The following is an 8106-nucleotide window of genomic DNA, read 5'->3' on the forward strand; positions in this document are numbered from 1 at the left end:
AAGTATATATGGTGGCAGTTTAAATTCGGCGAGTTTGATGTCACGAAATACAATTATGCGCTCCATTTTATAGATCTTCTTAACTTATGAACTTGAGTCATGTTAATAAGAGCGAAAGAACGGATTTGAGGAGGGAAGAAAATTAACCAAATTTTGGTCAATGAGAGGTCAAAGTCAAGCAATCCTAAAAAAATAATTATTATGCATGTGCAGCTGTTGCAAGGGATCATAATGGTGATTGCTGGGGTGCAGGTACTCGCATTGGCAGATCTAACATGTCCCTCTTTGTAGAAGCATATGGTTTTTACCTGGTAGCTGAACTTGTTGTACGGCTGCATCTCAAGGATATTGTTATTAAATAAGACTTTCAAGTTGTAGTTAGATGCCTTTCTGGTGCCATAACGTACAAGACCTCCTTGGAGACTATGGAAGATAAAAGATGATATCAAAGAGCGCATGAACAATTTCAGCAACTGTGAAATCAGCTTTGTCCCTGAAATGGCCAACTCTACAGTTCATTCACTAGATGACTACGCTCTTTCTCGTAAGATTACCCGCATACATCTCTTCTCTCTAGTTAGAAGTTGACTGTTAGTTTTTCTTTTCTTTCTTATTTTTTGGATACCCAAAAGAAAAAAATGTTTGACCGTGTAATCTTAATCAAAGATAAAAATGGCCGGACGTAGAGATTTTCTTTGAATGTTGAACCGTAATTTTATAAGATTAATGCTTTCATATAATATATTATTTAGTCATCCCGATTTGTCATACTTTTTTGTTAACCGTTAGAAGCCATGTTCCTAATGATAAAATCTATTTGTTATAACTTATAAATTAGCTTCCTTCACAATTTTGTTAACAGTTGGTGCCCTGATCTAACACCAGCAATCAGTATTTAACCATTTTCGAGACTATAAAATCATAATTTTTCATTTTTATTGAAGATAGCATATAGGTGGATCTTGAAGTTAATTTTGATCCTCCAACTCAATCCTAAAGGATTAAATGTATATTTAATCTTTGTCGATATTAAAGAGCATCTAATTTTAATTAAAAACAACAATATTTAGGATGAAGGAAAGAAATTAGGATTTTGTTCAATTTTAGGGTTGATGGTAGGGGAAGAAGATGTATTTATGAGTTTTTACTCCTCTTGATTATGGTCAAATTTAACCATATTGTAGATACATCAGCATTCTTTTAAAAAGTTAATCCCTGTTTTCGAATTTAAACTCCTCCTCTTAATCTTTACTTCCTCGAATCTATTCTTTCCTTCTTGTAAACAAGACTCTTCAATTTTCTCCAACCTCTCTGGAAAGTGTACTCGGTGGAGATGTCAATATTAAGCATTTATGTAGTATGTGCAACTTAAATGAAGTCCATGTTTTGGGACAAAATGATTGATTTATATATTAGTTAAACAAAACTAGTCATAAAAATCCAAGGTGACCAAACTTGTGGTACAAAAAATCCATTCAAATGTTGGGATTCATTAAAATTCCATCTTAAACAAAATTGATATAAAACCCTCAAATTTTTAAATATTGATATAAAAACCCTAAATTTCAAAATTGGTTTCATCAAATTTTATGATGCAACCAAAATTGGTTTCATCAAATTCTTTGGGATTTTTGTGTTATTTTTGTTTTTTTGGGATTTTTGTGTTATTTTTCTTTTGATGGATTTTTTTGTGGATGGATAGTGACACCTTTGGAGTTATAACTCGCGGACTGATTATAATTTCAACATCGGTAATGATCAATAAGGATATAATCACTTGCACAATTTAAGCAGATTGTAAAAGGACGTGGAGAGGTAGAGCTACAATGACGTTGGTTGCGAGTAAGTGTATTTCCATAATAAGGTTTTGGATTGACGTCACAAGAGGTCTTATGGGTCGGAACTACATTTGTATTGGAGCGCCGGTTGAAAGATTGGCTAATAATGTGCTTAAGTACAACGGGCGCGGCCATGACTGGGCATACATAGTAGAGGCAAATCCCTGTCCTGGATAACCTCAAATGCGCTAGCTAGCTCCAATCACCTGGCTAGCCGGTAATCACCTGGTCCAGAGTTCAAACCTTTGTGCCCTATACATGTGAATTCACTTCTCATATATGCAGTGGCAGAGCCACATATTTCTGTGGATGGCCACCCCAAGATTTTGAAAATCTATTACTACTGTCTGGATATCAGATCCAAAAATTTTCTGGTTTAATGTACGTGACCTCCCCAAGAATTTTTCTTGGTGGATATTTGTTTGCTGAAATAGTTTTACACGTTTAATTCGTTAACTTCCTTAAATCTAGTTAAGTGTTAACTTTTATCTTCTTATTTACCTTTTCAAATCAATTTAAACTATATTTATGCCCGTGCTACGCACCGGGCATTTTTCTTTTTCACTTCGTTCGCCCTCCCCGTGACAATGCGTTTTGGATTTGGCGTGTACGGGGCGACATTTTTCTTTTCTTTTACTTGGTATGCAGCCCCATAACAATGTGTGCAAGGGCTTCGCTCCGCCCCGTCGTGATGTGTTAAACCCTTTTTTTTTCTTTCAAAGAAATTGACATGTAACCTTGCTACGCACTGGACTCGATAGTTGTGCATTGTGGTTCGATATTGCTATGAAATTACTCCAAATGAATATGTTTTGTACCATGTGCTTTTAAGCTATTACGTCCAATTCACCGAACATGATTGATTACAGAATACAGGTTATAGAAAGGGAAATCTCAACTTCATAATGCAATTTAAACTAATCCACGTAGAAACAGTAACATTACCTAAAAACATCCTAAAATCTTCATTGTAAAAACCTTCTTTGTTGGATCTAGCATCATTTTCATCAACGATCTTTCCCTTCTACGCAACGAAACAGATGCAAAATCAGTAAGTATACCAAGAGAGAAAGAAAAAGAGATGAAGTGGAGGAGAAGAGGGAAGTGATCAAGAGGAAGAAGAAGAGAAATGTTGGTGCTTAATAATGAAGTGATTTTTATAAAAATTGTACATATGGTTTGACGACAATTTCAAGCTTTGTTCAAAAAAAAAAAAACTGGTCGAATCAATATGCCACACTCAGTGGCATGCCACTATGTTCCTTTTAAATCACCTGTACATGTTAAGATAGTTGCAAAAGAAACATGAGTAAGGCCAAGTTTTCAAGCATGGTTAAACAATCATCAACATATGTTGTTAAAGTTCTACAGCCTGACTTGTCGTGAGGGTGTTCTGCAAGGTATGGAAGTCATTTTAAGAGTACAGCATCTCTTGGTTTGTCTCAACATGTTCACAACAGGACGGTCTAACCATGGGATAAAAGAATTTCTCTCCAAGAGAAGTACGGAAATAACCTGGCGATGCTGCACTCTTGAATTTGAAGTGCAATTAATTGATTGTCGACCAACATGTACTCCCAGAATTCTTTTATCATCTCCAACCCATCTAATATCAGAGACAGCATCCAAGAAAATCTATTTATGTATTCTTTAACAATGGAAAACCCATCTCGGAATTAGTATGACATAATTTGCACATTCGCTCCATCAAACCAAATTTCTTGAACCCTTCTATGTCCATCAGGAAGTTACAGAAAAAAGCAACAAAAATTAGTAACAGAAATTATAGTTTAATAGTCAAAAACAATATTCTTACTTGTTCCTTTTCTTTTTATGTTCACCTAAGCACTTCCTGTAATTGAGGAAAGTAGTACTCATGTAATTGAGCCAAGTAGTTTTCATCTCTAAATAAACTATGGTTTATGACTCTATGGGTCTACAAAGTAATCACTTTCAACCTCAAAGAACAATACCCAAAATTCAAAACACATCAAAATGATTCAAGAAATGATATACGTACCTCAGTATAAGCTCCATTAGCAGTAGCCAACATTTTTTGCTGAATACAGAATTACCATCATATTTTAGGAGTTCAACTGCCAATATCCACCACTACTCACTTCTCTTGTTTATCAATCTTCTTTGATTTTGTACAGATACTACTAATACAGTCCAATTAACACACTAATTGGGTATATATTCAGAGGTATTGATTTTTCAAATCATAACAAAAGTGAGAGGTTTGCCAGTCAAATCGGAATAAAAAAAACAAATAAAATAGTTAAAGAGTGCTTTCAACTTGTAAATAACCATAATTCATGATCCATGCATTACAACTTGTAAATAACCATAATTCCAAAATTAAAAGCGCAAAGACCGCTTTTGACTTACTTGTAGCTAGCATATGCAATAAAATCTTTCATATATCTGATCAGGACAGAACTAGAGATCTATCCAAACTAGAGTTACTCAAACTGAATGGTACCTATGCTAGCCTCAAGAGGCGGACCAAAGCTTTTAGGGAGTCTTCATCCAGAAGAGGTGTACCTTCAATTTCCTTCACCTTCATCCGGGGGCTAGATACATCATGCATAGAATAGGTTATTAACTTAATTCAGGAATATAAACCACTATTCCATGAACACCCAGTAGAACAACAATTCAAAATAAGCTACTATAGGAATACTAAAAGATAGGTGTTCCCTGAAAAGCCAATTTTAGAACCACAACCATAGTCCCCGCATGGAGGAGTTTAGGCACCACCGACTTCCCATGCCTCCTGAAAATTTGGTATTAAATTATCACATGAACTATGGTTATTTTAATAAAATGATCAAATCATTGCATGAACTATGACTATGAGGTGGTCGGTTTGTTAATTTTGTTACGCGTCGAATTCATTGGTGGGAATCGCCAAACATTTCTCACCTGTCAAGATAGAATTGGTACCAGCAAGACAGCAGAGTGCTTGCTCCGCAGAGTGCTAGCTCCGAGACGGAGAAATGAACACAACCTGCTGATGGCCTTGACCATTGCATTTAGCATCCCAATTCAAGTAGTAGCGATTATCCAGATCATTTTCCAAATTTTTACTGCCTAACGAAAAAAAAAAAGTTGCAATGAGATCTTGATTGCGGAAGTGCGCTATAATGTACATAGTTGTCTCTATTATTCCACAAACATATTCCCATCATCAAGGTTACATAAATAATAATCAAGCTTACTATCCGATGATTTTGTTCTTCTCATCTAACAAAAACTTAAGCTTGAACCTTCCAAAAATCCAACAACAATTTAAGTTTGAACCATTTCACAAAATAGTGCTAAAAACAGCTTCATCTATATACCTCGGAATCAGCAGCTTGAATTGCAAAGTGGATGGAAATATCTGTAGCATTAGTTTAGGAAAAGTGATGGGACTTCATTTTTGCAGCAAGTGATGAACTTGTATAAACTATATTACTATGAACAAATTGGTGTATGAATTTGTTAGATTACTGATCTTTGAACAAACTATTTTACTTCCCTCATTTTCCCTTAATGCTTTATGCAAACCAAACATACAATAACCCACCAAGGACAAAGCAATGATGGATAGACTTCACTGGATCCAAGTTAGTCACACCTGCCTATCAGATATTGTAAAATTCACATGTGCTCATACGAAAAATTGGCTACACCTTACTGGACCAAGTACCTTATCTTTATAGGTTTTTTAGACATTACTTTGGGCAGCAAAACCGCTTAACATTCAAATTGTTTTAATCTGTAGTGAAAAACCGTATCAAAGAAACCATGTCTCATGTTCTCACCTACAAATGTTATGGATAATAACGGAAGCCCTTAGATTTAGTAACACAGATTCAAGGATATAATACTTTGTTTACTATGCATAGATCAGAGACGCATACTCAAGGATATAACACGGTCTAATTCAATATCAGCTTTTACTTATGGCACCACCAACATCATAAGGATACAGAGAGTAATACCTGAATTTTTAAACTGAACAGAGAGTAAACACTGCTCCCCAATATTGGATCTTCAATTGCGACAACCCCATCTTTGCAAGTTTTGCTGTAACAATTCCCAGCATCTCTACAGATTTAAACAAATTCATTGATCCAGGACTAACAGGATTATTGATACAAAAAATAAATCAAATAAACACCCACAGGCAACAAATAAACCCAGAATTTCAAAATCGTGGAATTATAAATAAATTTTGGTTTTTTCTCAAAAACAACAAATTCAAAATCTAGGTTTTTTTACCCGTAGGCAAAATTGAATTGTATCTGAATAATTTGTGTCAAATTTGCTGGAACGATCTTGAAAAAAGGGTTTATGCACTTCCAAATTCAACACACACCTTGTACCTGAATAATTTTTGTAAAATCTCTTAATTCGACTATTTCGATCAGCCGCAAACGATGGCTAGCAGCTCACTTCCCTGGTTTCTCCGCTCAAGCGGATATATCGCAATTGTGAAAAATCTATAAGAAACCGGTGTTAAATTTTGAAGGGGTAAAATTTTCGCAGTCTTTTGACGTAAGTATTGTATAACTCAGACGGTGTTAATAACGTCCAGTTAAGTATATGTGTAAATACGGTGTAACTAAATAATTTAGTTTAAAATTGTGACAGAAATATTGTCTTTGTCTGCCTGCTGTTTTTTCAACACCGTTACTAACGGACAATTAAGTATTTGATGTATCCAAATTGTAACCAAATTCTAATTATTACAACCAATAGAGTTATGCCAAGTGTCCTCACCATACCTTCTGCATTAGAAAAGGCCTTTCTAGGCCAATAGGAAATGAGAGTTTCATCACCGTTTAATGTGAAAGCTTTATTTGTCAAGGCCTTTAAAGGGAAAGATTCTTACCTCTATTAATTAAGGAAAGGACTAGGATTGAGCATTAGGTCGGTCCCTTGATCCTTGTAAACATTAAAGACCAATAAATAATTCAAAACCGATTAAGAAAAAATACAACTAAACCAAACCTATAAATATAAAAAAAGAAATTTCTTTTCCTATCGTAATCGTATAATACAATAACAGAAACAAAAAAAATTATAACGAGAGGTTGCAGAGTTTTTTCGCTTGAAATTCGAAAGAAATATAACACACTTGCTCATTGTATTAACAGGTATGCAAAACGCAATTGTAATGCTTCGTTAGTTCCATGTTCTTATAATTCTAGTTAAAAACATTTCACCATCAACATATGAGTTCTCTATTCTTTATCTCTTTTTATAATTCTAGTCAAGTCGTTATCAATATATAATAGAATGCTTTAGTAAATTACTTCAATTTCAATTTCAATGTGGGATTATTTGCGAATGAAGAACCAAACTTAAAATATCTGGATTTTTTAAGAGGTAAAATGCTGATAATAGCTTAGAATTTGATACGCTAGTAACACCACCCGTTAATCCTAAGGCCTCAAGTTCTAAAGATAAGTCAGTAAAATCTCAAAGAGTACAAATTAATGAATTTGATATTTCCAAGTTGGAACATAATCCACAACTACTCCCACAAATTCAAGACTATCGTGTTGATTTGCAAGGTGAGGCTAGACACGCATTGATAGGTGTCTAAAACACCTTCATATTTATCTATTAATTGTGTTTTCTTTGTTATTTTGCTTGTGAATTTGAGTTGGTTAGGTGCAATGGAGTCATTATACATGAATTTGTGAATGTGAGAGTTACAGGGTTTGTAGGATGGTGAGACAAAGAAGATGAATGTATGAGCAGTCGCAGGTGCAATGGCCATCGATGAAGATTAGGTAATGGGAGTTGAGCTGCAATGAACTAGAAGGTAATTGTTTGCTATGAAAAATGAATGAGGAGGGCGAGGAAGTGCTGAAATGAATAGATGATGGTGTCGTGGTGCTGCAGTTTGGTGGTACTGAATCAAGTTACAAGCTGAGAGAAATGCGCAAGAAGTGCCCAAGCTCACTGACTTGCATGTTGCTGCTGAATCGACATCTTTGTTGTGGTTCATGTAGAGAAACCATGCCTGAAACAGAAAAGGGAGGAGTTGAACTGTGTCGTGGCTCTATGGGTCTATTATGCATGAATTTGTGAATGTGAGGAAGTGCAGGGAAGGCTGAATTCTGATGAAGGGATTCTGGCTCACAGTAATAAACCAAGTAAGTTGTCAGTTCTATGGAACTAACAAGCTAGGGTATACATGGACCTGGTATTCTAATGGGCTCAAGGAAGTGGTTGTATTGGGCCAAGTCACAAGCCGTGTTGGTCT

The 8106-nt window shown here is 35.2% G+C and overlaps 1 long non-coding RNA gene across 7 annotated transcripts; it reads right to left on the reverse strand.

Annotated features, from left to right (window-relative positions):
* Positions 1 to 2298: 2298 nt before the first annotated feature.
* On the reverse strand, positions 2299 to 6349 carry LOC113321525. 7 transcript variants are annotated; one of them, XR_003346730.1, is made up of 5 exons: positions 6215 to 6349; positions 5831 to 5936; positions 4767 to 4934; positions 3354 to 4617; positions 2299 to 2862 (listed from the first exon to the last, which is right to left on the reverse strand). It is a non-coding gene; the product is annotated as an uncharacterized LOC113321525 (long non-coding RNA). The 7 variants fall into 7 exon arrangements; XR_003346729.1 differs by lacking the exon at positions 2299 to 2862 and having other exon boundaries at positions 2931 to 3566; positions 3859 to 4617; XR_003346728.1 differs by lacking the exon at positions 2299 to 2862 and having other exon boundaries at positions 2931 to 3569; positions 3859 to 4617.
* Positions 6350 to 8106: the final 1757 nt, after the last annotated feature.

This window comes from Papaver somniferum, chromosome 11 (assembly GCF_003573695.1).
Source record: "Papaver somniferum cultivar HN1 chromosome 11, ASM357369v1, whole genome shotgun sequence".
Lineage (NCBI taxonomy): Eukaryota > Viridiplantae > Streptophyta > Magnoliopsida > Ranunculales > Papaveraceae > Papaver > Papaver somniferum.